Below are 17,926 nucleotides of genomic sequence, written 5' to 3'. Positions count from 1 at the left end.
TTTAGGGGGTGGGGGTGCAGGGGAACAGGAGAGGAAACAAAATTTCACATGTTGATTATAAATATTGATTGAAAATTAAAAAAATAAAAATTAAAAAAAAAAGGGGGGGGGGGGTAAAAGGGTGAAGTTGGGGGGGAGGGGGGGGGGGCAGAGGATGCATGATCAGTGGTGGGCATGACTGGGTGGAGAAGTGAGGTGGGGGAATGGTACAACTTGGAAGGTTTGAAAAAAATCTAAAATAAGAAATGAAAAAAAAAATATTTTTTTTTTTTTTTGGGGGGGGGGGGGGGGGGGTTGGGAGGGGGTGTGACCAAGGCAAGTGGGTGACCAGGTGTGGGTGCGCAACTTCACATGTTTATAATAAATTTTCACAGAAAAGAATGAAAGAAATTTAATGAAATTCTGCCAAATGGTAAGTTTGTTAGGTACAAATATGTGGATTTTTAGACAATTAAAGGGCAATAACTCTGAAGTTACAAAAGAAATCCGTACAAAATTGTACACAACCACATTATAGTGCTCTAAATTCTGTTAAAGTTTCATAGTTCTAAGTCAAATATATCAAAAGTTATGATGCAGAAATTGCCATATCTATAGATCTATAGTACCCTATATAGTTAACACTAGAAACTTCTAAGGGCCATAACTCTGGTGTTACTTGGGCAATCTGTCTGAAACTTGATGGGCCCCATAACCTCATAGTGGTGAACATGTTTATGAAGTTTGTTTGAAAAAAATCTAAAATAAGGAATGATTTTTTTTTTTTTTTTTTTTTTTTTTGGGGGGGGGGGGGGGGGGGGGGGGGGGGCGCGGGATAGAGGGGGAGGTGTATGATCAAGGTAAAGGGGTGACCAGGTGTGGGTACACAACTTCACATGTTTACAATAAATGTTCATGGAAAAGAATGAAAGAAATTTAATGAAATTCTACCAAATGGTAAGTTTGTTATGTACAAATATGTGGATTTTTATACAATTAAAGGGCAATAACTCTTAATTTACATATAAATCTGAATGAAATTGTGTGTACACAACCACATTATGGTGATCTAATTTCTATTTAAGTTTTATAGTTCTAGGTCAAATATATCAAAAGTTATGATGCAGAAATTGCCATATTTATAGTACCTTACATAGTTAACACTAGAAACTTCTAGGGACCATAACTCTGGTGTTACTTGGGCAATCTGACTGAAACTTGACGGGCCGCAAGAACTCATAGTGGTGAACATGTATATGAAGTTTTAAATAAATATTCCCAACCATTTCCTAGATATGGCTCCGGACGGATGGAAAGACGGAAGGAGGGACGGAAGGAAAGACGGACGGACAACGCCAAAACCATATCCCTCTTTCGTCGGGGATTATAGGAGACGAAAACAACGCAAAATACTAGCAATGAAAATTTCAGGAAATGCGCGTGTTTAAAAAGCACGAGAAAGAAAGACATGCAGTAAAGTATAAAATAATATAATTGTTATGTTCTTCCAATTATTATAACCTTATAGGTTCTCTATCCCCTTTTAACTTATAATGTAAACATTGCAATGCATAACATGTATACACTTTTTCAAAACTGACTAAGAGTAATGGTTCAGCTGAACACCACTTTGTGTAGGAGCCATCGACACTGCTTACAAGATTCCATGGATTTTGATATAAATGAAAGTATTTCTATAGCGAATATCTAAAGATACTTATTTCTATTGAAAAGCATTAACTTTACATTTTAATTTTCATGCTGAAATTGTATATGATTTTATTCATCCATTTCAAAGAATTTTACTCCAGCCTGTGTAAGACTATAATGTGTATTATGTTAACGACAAATACATTAATCATACTTATTAAATTGTTGTACCTTGCCCAGATGTCATCCAGTCATTTATGAAATTGTCAAAGAAATGTTCTCAAGGTAAAGATAAAATGTACATAAGAATTTTCTACAAGTTCAAATGGTAATTATGATGCTGAGACTTTGCAACACTGTATGTGAGACGCTGTCACATAATGTATGTTATCGTTGCGGCCTTGCAACATTTATGTAGATTACGTTAAGTGTATTTGTAACTAGTTTGTTGTATCTTGCAAAATGCTGCAAATAGCTAATATATCTTTTACACATAAAACGTAGAATAAATGCTAAATTACACATAATAAATGAATCAACAAGGTAACTGGAGCGACACCGTAACTTCATTGTTGAGGTATGTCACATGATATCGATGAGACTTGACTTATGTTGGAACGTAGTTCTCCTGGAGTGGATATGTAGAATAAAATACAAATACCAAAAAGCCTTTGACTGAAAAGTATATACATGAAGTCATTTTAAAACTTAAATCTAAGCAAAATCGGTCTAATACTACTCTATGTGGCAGTTATGCTTTATTGTGTCTGAAAGGGCAGACGGACCGTAATTTAACACTGACTGACTGAACTTATATCTAAAAATGTCTAAGATTTGCCAATGTTATCTCCAGACTTGAACTTTGGCACACTTTGCTTGAATTTATAATCTTGCCAACTTGTCTGGTCATGTGGGTCCTTTATTTTGAGTGGCTGCTGGTTTCTTGGTTGCTGACAGCTACTGCAAATCTGTAACCCGAGTATATCTGAAACAAGAGCTGTCTCCATAGGATGACACATGCCCCCGATGGCACTTTGAATGAATAGTTATGGCCGATGTTAGAGTTTAGGACCTTTGACCTACGGAGCTGGGTCTTGCGCGCGACACGTCGTTATTTTAAAATCCATGCATGAATGACAAAGATATGGACCGGACATGCCCATCAATGCACTATCATGAAAAATGACCTTTAACGTCTAAGTGTGACCTTGACCTTTGAGCTACGGACCTGGGTCTTGCGCATGACAAGTCGTCTTACTGTGGTACACATTCATGCCAAGTTATTTGAAAATCCATCCATGGATGACAAAGATATGGACCGGACATGCCCATCAATGCACTATCCTTTAACGTCTAAGTGTGACCTTGACCTTTGAGCTACGGACCTGGGTCTTGTGCGCGACATGTCGTCTTACTGTGGTACACATTCATGCCAAGTTATTTGAAAATCCATCCATCGATGACAAAGATATGGACCGGACACGCCCATCAATGCACTATCCTTTAAAGTCTAAGTGTGACCTTGACCTTTGAGCTTCGGACCTGGGTCTTGCGCGCGACACGTCGTCTTACTGTGGTACACATTCATGCCAAGTTATTTGAAAATCCATCCATCGATGACAAAGATATGGACCGGACACGCCCATCAATGCACTATCCTTTAATGTCTAAGTGTGACCTTGACCTTTGAGCTACAGACCTGGGTCTTGCGCGCGACACGTCACCTTACTGTGGTACACATTCATGCCAAGTTATTTGAAAATCCATCCATCGATGACAAAGATATGGACCGGACATGAAAATTGCGGACAGACTGACAGACCGACAGACTGACAGACCGATGGACCGACAGACGGTTCAAAAACTATATGCCTCCCTTCAGGGGCATAAAAATAAATCATTATTGATTTGAAATACTGTAACATCATAAAATATTGTCACTGTAAGATTTTGTGTATTTTGCTGTTTTTTGATAGGAAGAATTTTACAGCTGATATCTATCAGTGTAATAAGAGTTATCTTTCTCTCAAAATGAAATATATAGAGGATATTTGTTTGTTTTTCGTGAATATGGAATATATCTCATTGAGAAGTGAAAAATTTTAAATATTTTCACGAGCGCGTAGCGCGAGTGAAAATGTGAAAATTTTCTCACATCGAGCTGAGATATATTCTATATTCACGAAAAACAAACAAATTTTCTTTTTATTTTATGCTCAATTAGATGAGATGTGTATTTTGCAACTATTTTAATCTCAGCGCGGGAAACAGACGCGCGTAAACAGACATGACTCAGACGTGCTGTGACGTTATAAAGATGCATGCAACATAAAGTTCCATTTTTTTTTTTTTTTGCTGCATAACGGTATGAAATTCTCTTTAAGTAAAATAATTTGAATCGAGAACTATACTATAAAGAATAAAGTGCGGCTACAATTTTCATCCTGTTTTAAGCAAATAATTTAAAATTCATACACAATGTAATGAGGGGGCGGAGCTATATCTCTCACAGTGTGAAAATATAGAATTCATATTTTCAGTGTGTGATGAAATATGAAAATATTTATCTGATAGAATACAGTATTTCATTAGTTAGCATAAAATAAAAGCTGTTTATTTGTCTGACAATAATACCTTAAATTGCCAAAAAAACTGCAAAAAGACCCCTGATTAAAATTTTCTAATCTGAGAGTCCCATACAGTCATACACATAAATTGTCTCATTGGTGATAGGCAGAGAATAAACAGAATTACCTAAATATGTTATAAGGGTAGACTGAACAAGATGTCACTAGTAAAGACAAACACCGACGAAGTGAAGTGACCTTGGCTGTGACCTTAACCTTGGAGATATGAACCCAATTCTTGTGCATGGCACAACTTCTCAACGTGATTAAAATCTGTCTGAAGTATTGTTGGAATTTCCTTAAAATTGTTTAAAATAACTCGGACACCAAGTTCTTATTATCGCATAGTGCGGCAGTTTTCCTTTGATCTTTGCTGTATGTTAAACATGGTAACACACATAAATATATACAAAATCTGTGCTGATATTTTACAAAACTGTTACGATATATATCAACACAGAAATCTCTATAGACTTTCATTAGAAAAAAACTGTTGCGATATACATCAGCACAGTAAAACTGTTCCGATATATATCGCAACACTTTTTCTCTATCGAGGTCCTATCAAGGGAGTATAATTTTTTCCTTTCAAAGAAAAGGTGATTTTAGCTCCAATTAGTTCACAGAGAAAGTATTATCACAAACACCTACATTAAAGTAAAAGAATAAACAAACTAGAATATTTCAAAAACTGGATAGTTATCGCATAATTCTGAGATTTCTCAAATGTTTCTTTTTCTTTGTTTTTTTTTTTTTTTTACAAACAAAACAACACGTTTTACAATATGTTTGGCCAATGAAATGCAAAGATTTAAAACCAATGCAGAAATCTGTTGGATACTTTTATCTGGGGAACACATTTTCTAAAACAGAAGTTTTAGTGTTTCAGTCAGCGAGGCGCAGAAAGGAAATCAAAAGAGTGAATATAATAATAAACAAATTTAAATAATACGTAAATTTTAATGATAAAACTATGTGATAAAACAGTAATAATATGTAATGCTCGTGTGTTACGAGGATATATCAGAGCTAGGGGTACATCTCGGTATTTTTCTCTGCCCAAATCTGTCTCGGCCTACCGGCCTCAACGATATGTACAGAGAAAAATACCCTCGATGTACCCCTAGCTCTGATATACCCTGGTAACACACTTTCACACATCCTATAACTATTACGAACTTACGACTTAACTAACATAATGGGCACAGTAATCACATGTGGTTATAAAACATCTTTCAGGCCTTTACTTCCTTTTGTAATGGAGAAGTACCTGCAACAAGGATTCCAACGAAATGTAAACTCACTCTACCTAACTGTCTTATGCACAAACTCTGCAACTGGTCACACTACATCATCACCATAGAATGTAATCTCTGGTTTCAGTGGCCTGAAAATATTGTATTTATAATACTTGATAAATATGTGAAAACTTATAGCATCACTGAAAGTGGGAGAAACATCATAATCTTTTATATTTTTTAAAGATCAGGCATGGAATATAAAATTGATATGATATTATATAAACTGATATTTTAACACACAAAGTACTGTAACAGCTTAATTCTATTTACATCAAGTTACAATTGTGAGAGTGTCCCAACATTCAGAGAGCTTTACTATATTATATAAGCACACTACACAAACATCAGTTTTATTTTCCAAAAATCAAAGCTTTCAGAAACCTGATGGGGCAGAGCAATTGTGTTGCTATGGTTATGCAGGTGAAATGATATTTTTAAATGTTATATTCATGAATTTTGTGTAAACTGACTTGAACACTAGCGAATTTGCATGTCTGTTTTCATTTTACAAACATTCCTAATAGTTTTTTTTTTCTAAACACAAATTTATTGTTGATTTAGGGTTTATTGTCGTTTCAGAAAACAGCTTTCTGAAAGACTGAAATATATTATTGTCCTGTGGATAGAAATCACTATCACCTTTTACGAAATTGAAATCTATGGCCTGGCTTGGCCAGATCAAAAATTGGACACATCGGGCCCGGCCACGCCAAACCAGGCCAGGCCAGATTTTAGAACATGCCTTTTTAGTGTAGAATGAATGGATAATAGAGTTCTGCCTAAGCCGTTGCTAAGGGACGCGATGTGTGTGTACATTTCATGACCTCTCACGAACAGACTCAGTCAAACCGAGTCTGCTATTATGTTTGACTGGTTGTGTTCTTTGCTTCCAAAAAATCTTCATATAGATTTCATTCTTTGCATTTTATTGTTTTACTGAAATCACATAGCATGTCTATACTTGAAAATATGACAGTATTTTAATCATGAAATGGTTGCATTATAAATTTTGCTACAGAAAACTTACATCATACACTACCTCAACAATTTCGGTGTCTCTCATTTAGCAGATTTTATTAGGAGTTTGTCTGAAAATATTCTTGCATCGCGCAAGGCTCCCATTCTTCTTTTGATTTTTATCCAGCATTTATAGTTGCGTTAAAATGCAATTTACAAGATACCTAAAAAGGGTCACTGTATGTGTGCTGTAGCCATTGGCAGTTTTTCAGTATTTTTGCAGAATAAAGAAGGCCAGCTATTTTAAGGGTGTTTTTGGCTAAGAAAGTTCTTCTTTTCGGTCTGTGTCAGCATAAATTTGCGGTGGATTTTCTATATGTTCTTTGTAAATAAATTAAATAAATAAAGTAAATATTAGATGCCCGAGGGCAACATGTCGAGCCTGTCAGCTGTCAAAAGGACTGCGAGTGCACACGACACTCTATCTCATTGAGGCAAACATTTATGCCAAATAAAAAAAAAAGATTGCAAAAAGTTACAATGTAAGTTATTTGTAGTAACAACAAAGGGAAGTAAATCTTAAAAACAAAAATACTAAGTCCACACAAAAATCCTTACCAGTAGAGATAGGTCAAAATACACCTCAAAATTGGATGTAACATGCATGTTGTACTACATAAAAGTGGTCTTGATTTTTCCCTACGACCAGTAATAAAACAAGAGGGCCAAGATGGCCCTAGGTCGCTCACCTGAGAAACACACCATAACAGTGTAAAAAAATTTGACCTAGTGATTTCATGGAAACAAATATTCTGACCAATTTTCATTAAGACTGGACCAAAAAATTGGTCTCTTGAGATTAAACAAGCATTTTCTTAGATATGACCTAGTGACCTAGTTTTTTACCCTAGATGACCCATGTTCAAAATTGACCTAGATTTTATCAAGGCAATCATTCTGACCAAAATTCATGAAGATCAATTGAAAAATACAGCCTCTATTGCATACACAAGGTTTTTCTTTGATTTGACCTAATTACCTAGTTTTTGATCCTAAATAACCCATATTCGAAATCGACCTAGACTTGACCAAGGCAATCATTCTGACTAAATTTCATGAAGATCAATTGAAAAATACAGCCTCTATCACATACACAAGGTTTTTCTTTGATTTGACCTAGTGACCTAGTTTTTGATCCAAGATGACCCACATTCAAACTCTGCCTAGATTTTATCAAGGCAATTATTCTGACTAAATTTCATGAAGATCAATTAAAAAATTCAGCCTCTATCACATACACAAGGTTTTTCTTTGATTTGACCTAGTTTTTGATCCCAGATGACCCATATTCGAACTTGACTTAAATTTCATCAAGGCAATCATTCTGACCAAATTTCATGAAGATCAATTGAAAAATACAGCTTTTGTCGCATACACAAGGTTTTTCTTTGATTTGACCTAGTGACCTACTTTTTGACCCAAGATGACCCATTATTGAACTCTGCCTTGATTTGACCTAGTGGCCTAGTTCTTAACCCCAAATGACCCATATTTGAACTTGACCTAGATTACATCAAGGCAATCATTCTGACCAAATTTCATGAAGATCAATTGAAAAATACAGCCTCTATCGCATACACAAGGTTTTTCTTTGATTTGACCTAGTGACCTAGTTTTTGACCCAAGGTGACCCATTTTCAAACTTAGCCTAGATTTCATCAAGGTTATCATTCTGACAAAATTTCATGAAGATCAGTTGAAAAATACAGCCTCTATCGCATACACAATGTTTTTCTTTGATTTGACCTAGTGACCTAGTTTTTGACCCCAGATAACACATTTTCAAACCTGGCCTAGATTTCATCAAGGTAATCATTCTGACAAAATTTCATGAAGATCAGTTGAAAAAAATACAGCGTCTATCGCATACACAAGCTAAATGTTGACGGACGACAAACAGACAGACGACGGACATCGAGCGATCACAAAAACTCACCTGAACTAAAAATAAAAAGTCTTAGTTGTTTCTTCACATGTGCCATTTACAAATTACATATTGAAACGACTATCATAGATAAGGTTTGTAATATGTTTTTTTGAAAATGTCACGAGTGTGTTATTATTACCCATCACCGTTTTCTCTGCAAATTATCCCGATGACAATTGGTAAAACAACCTTAATTTTTCTTTGTATGTTTGTCAATGTTTGGGTCGCTCGAAACCATGGATAACTTGAGCATTTTGCTCATCCCCTTGCGACCTCGAGCGAGCAGTGTTTCATTGTACATTAAATCTTTTAAAAGTCTGATTCTGTTTGACACATTTTTTATCACCTAATTTATTGCTAGTCTACAGATGATGCAACAACCTTTTGATATCGTTTCCACCAAACCAGCTCTGCCCGTAAGCTCCATAGGTCCAACACAAGACTTTTATTAGAAGGCAGTAGGTTTTAATCCTGGAGAAGATTGGGTTGTGCTAGGTAGTGTCACTAATGGATAACTTCTTCACCATCTAACTGGTTCCCCCAGGTTAAAGTCTCTCACAGAACTGAAAAGTTAAATGCATTCTTCAATTTGTAAACAAAAACTGAAAATGTTATCTTCATGCCTATCACAAAGAATTTTAAGATTGCTGTTGTGCATGTTATTCTTCCTATAACAAACAAAACAAGAGGTTCCTTGACCCTAAAGCGCTCACCTGTGTACAAGGCTTCAACTGTGTTTGTGTAACGTTATGGTACAAGTATAAAGGTAGGATTCTTTTATGTTAGCCTATATTATATACATGTCACACATATTTTTGAACTTAGGGCAATAATTTGAACAATTATGGTAGACAGTACAACTCAGATATCATATGCCAAATATCAAGGCTCTAGCTATTATTCAGAGAAGAAAATTTTCAAAGTCCTTATATATAAGCCTATAGTAAGTACATGTCACAAATAGGGGCGAGGCCATTTTTGACCTTAGTCACACCCTTATATCACATGCCAAATATCACAGCTCCAGAAAATTGATTTTGAAGTCTGAAAACTGAAAACTTATTTCTAACAACCCCCCCCCCCCCAAACATTATTCAGTGAATCAGAACCATCTGAACAAATTTGAAAGAGGGCTACCCTAAGATAATTTGTGTAAAGTTTCATCAAAATCATTTCAGTGGTTTTGGAGGAGATGTTATTTAAAAAAAATTGTTGATGAAAAGTGACCACGCCCTCTGGTGGCCATTTTTTTTTTAACAAATAAAACAAGAGGGCCATGATGGCCCTATATCGCTCACGTGAGTACCATTGCTGATCAAGTTTTGACATAGATCACATAGGCATACACACTAAATATAATAAAGGACAAAATATTCTATAGTAACAGCCCCTTTTTGATCTATGGTCACACACAAGTCAGGCCAATCTCCATAGGAGTTTGAGGCCTACGCTCAAATGCTGCATTTTTGTACTAGCATAAATATTTCTTCCCGTGGAAGACTTTAAAAACATTTTAAAACCATCTGATTAAAAAGCTGCTGAAGTATATTCATTTACATAAAATAAAGAGAGGTAATTGTCATAAATTCAGTCAAAAGCAAAAAAGACATTTCAAATCAGTATCTTCATTGGTTACTGAGATACACCCATTTTAATTTTTGAAACAAAGGGAGGTAATTTGACATAAAATCAGTCCATAGTTATCTACCCTGATTGTCTCAGTCCAACTAAAGACAATAATGAAATTTCAAATGAGTCCTATAAATACTTACTGAAAAAAAATCCATTTTTTTTAAAATCAGGGGAGGTAATCATGCATTGGTAAAATGCATATAGAAGATACAGAGTACAAGTCTTTACAACAATATATTAGAAAAGTATTAAATACGAAAACTTCACTCAAGAGTTATCTAACATGCCTATTTCTTACCATGGAAGACATAAATAACGTTTCAAACCAATCTCATTAGAAGCTGCTAGGTATATTCATCTACTGTTTTAGATTAAGGGCATATTAGAATTGAAATAATGTTTAGCAAAATCATGTTTTACCTAAATTAATACACTCAAAATCGGTTATACATAGTCAGAATAATTCACTCGGGCTATCCCTTGTGAAATTATTCCCACTGACATATAACCTCTTCCTTAAAAATTAACATTAAAACATGGTTTTTTCTTTATATTTTTCTTTAATCAGCCCACCAGTTTAGGAGGACATGTTGTTTGAAGATTTTTTGGTTTTTTTTAGCGATGGCAGCCTCTATGTGCAACCAAAAGCCGAACTGTTTTGAACAGTTTTTGGTAGGGGACCACCCAAAGGACCATCCACACAAAGTTTCATCTAAATCCATCAGGGGTTTTGGAGCAAATGTCTTTAAAAAAACACAAACGTTGATGACGGACGACTTGACGCACGATGGAAGACGGACACAGCATGATCACAATGATCTCAGATGAGCTTAAAACATTTCTTGAAAGCAATGTAAATGACTAAAGTAATGGCATAACCTAGTCTGCTCACAAGATGTAAATGACTTGTTACAACCACATAAAACGTAATATGTTTTTAGATTTCTTCTTACCTGAAAAGCTTTCTGATGGTTTATGCGGGAATACCAGGTTTGTCATGTAGATATGTAGGGAGTGTACCCATACCCACAGCCAGGTCCTCTTTCTGGATGTTGGTTTCCCTCTCCTCAGCATGACTTCAGTGAGGGTTCTGGCAGATTTTCAAAACCCTTGGTCTATACAAAGTCCCTAAAAATTTCCACACTATTGTTCCATTTCTGGATGAATAACTAATCATTGACTCACTACCTGAAAAAAAAAAAAGATGTAACATTTGATAAAAGAAATTGTAAATAAAAGCTGTCACAGGAGACAGCGGCGATAGACTATTTCATTGCTGGATAGTGAAATTTGGCACACTGGGGAATTGGATGTGATGAAGATATTGACAAAAGCTATGTTTGTGTCAAATAATAACAGATAGAGATAAAGTTTATCAAAACATTAAATAAGTAAAAAAACAACAAATTCATGAAAAATTTCTGCAAAAGTAATGCACCATGTGTCATATTTGTGGCTAAAAATGTGGACAATATTTAAGTTGAATCAAAATTTATATATTGGTATAACTGAAAAGAGCAAAAGTGCATCACAGCCTCAACCTGAAACCTAGTATAACTCATAATATATTGCTGCCAACATTAGGGAATCTTGTGTCATATGATGTGGGTGATGATGTGAATCAACAATTTTAAGTTTGAATCGTATTGTTTGACAATAACAGAGACAGAGTGAAAGTGCATCCAGTAGAGGCACAATAGAGGACCACAAGGCAATGCTACATATGAAATATCAAAGGCCTAGATCTTGTGGTTTCGGAAAAAAAGATTTTAAAGTTTTTTTCCTTTATAAGTCTATGTAAAACTTGGGATGCCCAGGGCAGAGCCTCTTTTCACCCCAGGGGCATAATATGAAAGGACCATTAGATGATGTCACATGCCAAATATTGAGGCTCTATGCTTTGCGGTTTTGGACTAGATTATTTTTTAAGTTTTTCCTTAGGTTGCCATGGCAACCAGAGTTCTATGTGGAATTCAATTCTTTGAAACATTTTGAAAGGGGGCCATAAAAGAATCATTCGTGAGGTTTGGGGTAAATCTGCCCAGTGTTTTAAAGAAGAAGATTTTTTTTAGAAGGTTTACAGACGAAACGACGAATATCGAGAGTCACAAAAGGGTTGTTAAGTTATGACACTTGTGCCATATAGTGGATGAGGAGGAGAAATAACTTTTTTAAGTTTGAAGCAAATCCATCAAATTACTATACTTAGAGACAAGGCAGTCAGAAAGACACCTATATCCCCCACAACAATTATGGATAGTGAAACGGTTGATGGTATTGGGTGGAACTATTAAACATTCAAGTGGTGACCTTGACCTTAAGCTGGCAGGGGTGAATATTGAATTTTGCACATTTTCTTGATACGGGGATATTATCATTATTACAGCCAAGTCATATTAAAATCCTTCAGGGGTTTAGGAGATGCAATGCAGACATAAAATGGAAGGCTCAAACCTTTGACCTTGACCTTGAGCCAACATTGGTTGTTGACTCGAGTTCTTTTGTTTATCTGTCATGTAACGGCGGGCAGTTAACCTAACCAGTGTTCCTGGATTCTGTACCAGTACAAACCTGTTCTCCGCCAGTAACTGCCAACTTCCCCACATGAAGTATCAAAGGTAGAGGACGAATAATTTGAGAGACTCATGAGTTCGGCACAGTGTCTTGATAAGGTGATAAATTGACCTAATTTTCATGGATATCCTTGAAGGGATTTAGGAGATACAGAACAAACACAAAATGGAAGGTTCAAACATTTGACCCTGAGTTGTGAACTTGACCTTAAGCCGACATGGCTGACTCAAAAGTTCTGCACATCGTTTTAACGAGGTGATCATTTGACCCAAGTTTCTTGAAGTTCCTTCAAGGCGTTAAGGAGATATAGGGTGGACACAAAATTGAAGGCTCAAACCTTTGACCTAGAGCTGTGGCCTTGACCTTGAGCGGACATGGCTGATTAATAAGTTCTGAACATTGTCTTAATAAGGTTATTATTTGACCCAAGTTTCATGATCATCCTTCAAGGGGTTTAGGAGATACAGAGCGGACATAAAATGGAAGGTTCAAACCTTTGACCTAAAGTTGTGACCTTGACTTTGTGCCAGCATGGCTGACTTATGAGTTCTGCACATCATCTTGATGAGGTGATCATTTGACCCAAGTTTCATGATTATCTTTTAAGGGGTTTAGGAGATATAGAGCGGACACGAAATGGAGGCTCAGACCTTTGACCTAGAGTTGTGACCCTGACCTTGAGCTGACATGGCTGACTCATGGGTTCTGCACAGGGTCTTGATGAGGTGATTATTTGACCCAAGTTTCATGATTACCTTTAAGGGGTTTTGGAGACAGATACAGAGCAGACTCAAAATTGAAGGCTCAAACCTTTTGACAAAAGTTGTGACCTTCACCTTGAGCCGACATGGCTGACTCATAATACATCATCTTAATGAGTTGATCATTTGACTTATGTTTTATGATTATCCTTCAAGAGGTTTAGGAGATACAGAGCTGACACAAAATGGAGGCTCAAACCTATGACCCTGAGTTGTGACCCTGACCATGAGCCAATTTGGCTGACTTACTGGGTTCTGCAAATTTTCCAGATGAGGTAATCATTTGACCCAAGTTTGATAAAAATCTTTCAAAGGGTTTAGGAGGTACAGAGCAGAATGGACGGATGGATGGACAGAGACCAATCCTATAACCCCCATACCAATCGTGGCAGAGGATTAAGAGTGGTGGGAATGAATAAAGAGGAAGTGCATCAAAACTTTAACAAAGGTGTAGACAGGACACCGACACTGACACCAGGTTGAGTAGGACAGTTCTTCATATACTTCGTATATTCGAGCTAAAACAATTTGTTCAAATTGATGTAGATAAGCAATAATGAATTCAGTGACAAGATTCTTTGGAAATAAAGTACACAACCAAGCAACATAATAGCGAACTTGGTTGGACCGAGTCTGTTTAAGAGGTAATTAAATTGGTAAAATTGTGTACATTCAGTTGTGGTTATTATTATACTGATGATTTAGTAATCCTTCCATCAGAATGTATAACTTGTTTCCTTAATATTTACCAGTGCTAAATTTCTACAATGGACTGGTCTATGATACAATTTGGGCAGTGCCATTTATTATTTGAAGGGGTGTTTACTGAAAATTTATTGACTGAAAGCAAACAGTGCATACCATGATCAGCCTGCACAGATGTGAAGGCTGGTCTTGGACTGCACTGGTCACAAAGGCAAAACACTTGCTAGAAGCAGTCTTAAGGATATTTCAGTTTTACACTGTAACTGCTTTATAACGTATCATACCTGAAAGGTGGTACTGACTTTATTCAAGGAAGTGGTAACTCAGGCTGAACAACGAATCAGGGAGTCTGGCAGCACATCTTTGAACCATGACTGTTCAAGTAAGACTTAAAGGGCAGGGCACTGCTGAAGAAACCGTCTCGGCATTTCCAAGGATAGCCACGTGCTGAACAATGTTTGAAAATCTTTGAAGGCTCAGTATAGGTGAAAACAGAATTCTCCAGTATCTCCTTGCTTTTGAAACTGCAAAATTTTATAAGGCAACCTGGGGAAATAACTTTTTATTTTATCTTTTATTTCACCTGTAACTTAATTATCACTACATTATTATTCTGTGTTCTTGCTATGCTGGCTCTCTCGAGAACTTTTTACGGGAACATAATATTTTAATTCTATAGCAAATGGTTTTCAAACCTTGTTACAATGTTACTGGAAAGCTTTCAATTTTTCCTTTTTTTTTGGGGTTTAACTTAGCACCGCACAGTTATAGGTCATATGGCACTTTCCAGCTTTGATGGGGGAGGAAGATCCCAGTGCCCCTCCAAGCATTTTTTTCATCATTTTAAAGGCAACTGGGTAGAGCCACCAAACCTTAAGCAACCCAGCTGGATGGCTTCCTGACATGAAGAATTCAACACCCTGAGTGAGGTTGAACACACATCGATGAGGAGCAAGTGATTTCAAGCCAAGAAAGAATTTATTAATCATGTTCCTCTTCAACTTGTGAATATATACATACCTATGATGGAAGTGAAAAGTAAACCTGGCCTTTTTCAACCCCTACTGTACACAGGTATTGGCAATATGGCACAGCAGCCCATGTCATAGACATCTGGTCACTTCTCTTTGATTCTAGACAGCACCAAGTTGTTGTGACCCACCATCATACATTGTCTGACCCAAAGCCAAAACACTGGTTCCACTCGATATTTCTGTCCGTGAAAACGCAAGTAGTAAATTTTGAATGACAGAAACAAACATTTTTTACCTACATTTAGGATACTAAAGTAAACAAGAGGGCCATGAAAGCCCTGTATCGCTCACCTGACCTATTGACCTAAAGATCATCAAGAATAACATTCTGACCAAGTTTCATTCAAGCTTTTTGCTTTGATTTGACCTGGTGACCTAGTTTTTGACCCCAGATGACCCAATATCACACCTGTCCAAGACTTTATTGAGGGAAACATTCTGACCAAGTTTCATTAAGATTGGGCCAAAATTGTGACCTCTAGAGTGTTAACAAGCTTTTCCTTTGTTTTGACCTGGTTACCTAGTTTTTGACCCCAGATGACCCAATATCAAATTCGTCCAAGATTTTATTGAGGGGGACATTCTGACCAAGTTTCATTAAGATTGGGCCAAAATTGTGACCTCTAGAGTGTTAACAACTTTTCCTTTGATTTAACCTGGTGACCTAGTTTTTGACCCCAGATAACCCATATCAAACTGTCCAAGTTTTTATTAAGGTAACATTCTGACAAAGTTCATTAAGATTGGACAAAAATTTGTGACCTCTAGAGTGTTAACAAGCTTTTCCTTTGTTTTGACCTGGTGACCTAGTTTTTGACCCCAGATGATGCAATATAGAACTCATCCAAGATTATTAAGGGTAATACTCTGACCAAGTTCCTTTAAGATTGGTCAAAAAATGTGGCTTCTAGAGTGTTAACCTAACAGCACGCCGACGATACCAGACAATGACCAGTCACAATAGCTCACCTTGAGCATTTCTTGCTCGGTGAGTTAAAAATACTAGATGGTAGTTTTGTTGAAAAGCGCATTCCCCCCCAATGCATAGTAGTAATAGGCAAGAAATCAATAGGGGACAGGGGCAAAAGTTCAAGAGACACCGATAGTTGGCTGCAATAGGGCTCAAATTCTACTCAGCATGTCCAATCATCCCAAATTTTTCCCAACATTCTGGGCCGTAAGTGGTTCTCAAATTAGGGATTGGAATGGTTTTCCATGTTCTGGCCCCCAAAACCTTGACCTTTGATTGAGTGACAAACCAAAATCAATAGAAGTCATTCCACTCTGTAAGTCCTATCATCCTATATAGTTTTAACGTTCTGGGTCAAATGGTACTAAAGTTATTGATCAGAAATAGTTTTCCAATTTCTGGCCCCTGTGACCTGGAACTTTAATCAAGTGACCAAAAAGTCTATAGGGGTCATCTACTCTATATTTCCAATCAACCTATGAAGTTTCAACATTCTGGGTCAAATGGTACTCAAGTTATTGATCATAAATGGTTTCCATGTTCAGGCCCCTTAAGACCACTTTGAGTAACCCAAAAAATAATTGGGGTCATCTACTTTCTAAGCCCTATCATCCAATGAAGTGTGAAGGTTCTAGGTGAAATGGTTCTCCAGTTGTTGATCGAAAATGAAGTTAGACGGGCAGATGGCCCCTGTGACCTTGACCTTTGATGGAGTAACCCCAAAAACCATACGGGTCGTCTACTCCATAAGCTCTACCATCCCATGAAGTTTGAAGGTTCCAGGCCAAATGGTTCTCCAGTTACTGATCGAAAATGAAGTGTAACGGATGAACAGAATGACAGACAGGGCAAAAACAATGTCTCCCCCAGAGGAAGCGCGGGGGAGAGGGGGTGGTGGGGTGGAGAGACATAATAAAATATCATGTAGCATGTTCCACTGTTATTTCATGAACATTTTTTCACAGTTGCATAGCTTTTCATTTACATTTTACTTTGCCATCAATCACATCCTATACTTTTATGCCAACAAAAACACCTGATCAAGATAGCTGAATACGTTCTCGGCTGTACCATTTACAAATCGGCATTACTAGGAAAAGTGTTGTGACCCTTCCGACAGTGCAATCCAGGACCTTGATGAGCCTAAAGTAAGTACATGTCACACACAGGGGTGTAGCCATTTTTGACCTTAGGGCAATAATTTGGACAATAATGGTAGAGAGTCAAACCCATATATCACATGCCAAATATTAAAGCCCTTGTCTCAGAAAAAAAATTGAAGTCTGATAACTGAAAACTTATTCAATGAACTGGAACCATTTGGAAGCTACTCAGAGAGCATTTGTGTAAAGTTTCATCAAAGTCCATTCAGTGGTTTTGGAGATGTTGTTTAAAGAAATTGTTTATGAAAAGTGACCATGCATTCTGACAGCCATGTTTTTTGATGAATCAGAAAAATTTGAACAAGATTTGTAGAAGGTCACACAAGCAGTTTCACACAAGATTTTTTAAATTTCCACTATACACATATAGGGAAAAGTTACCATGCCCCCTGGTGGCCATGTTTTTGCTGAATCGGTATAATTTGAAAAATCTTAGTAGAGGGTGAAATAAGAACCATTTGTGGGAAATTATTTCAAAATTTGACCATCAATTCAGGAGATGTCGTTTGAAGATATTTTTTTAGGCAGCCCCTAGTCATGCAAACAAGCAAAACCATTTGAACAACTTTGGTAGAGGACCATCCAA

The 17,926-nt window shown here is 36.7% G+C and overlaps 1 long non-coding RNA gene across 1 annotated transcript; it reads right to left on the bottom strand.

Moving 5' to 3' along the window:
* Positions 1-834: 834 nt before the first annotated feature.
* On the bottom strand, positions 835-11,174 carry LOC123560287 (uncharacterized). The gene is made up of 4 exons (XR_006688171.2): positions 11,087-11,174; positions 8,883-9,064; positions 5,527-5,643; positions 835-2,614 (listed from the first exon to the last, which is right to left on the bottom strand). It is a non-coding gene; the product is annotated as an uncharacterized LOC123560287 (long non-coding RNA).
* Positions 11,175-17,926: the final 6,752 nt, after the last annotated feature.

This window comes from Mercenaria mercenaria, chromosome 10 (genome assembly GCF_021730395.1).
Source record: "Mercenaria mercenaria strain notata chromosome 10, MADL_Memer_1, whole genome shotgun sequence".
NCBI lineage: Eukaryota > Metazoa > Mollusca > Bivalvia > Venerida > Veneridae > Mercenaria > Mercenaria mercenaria.
This window is presented reverse-complemented; position numbering and strand designations above follow the sequence as displayed.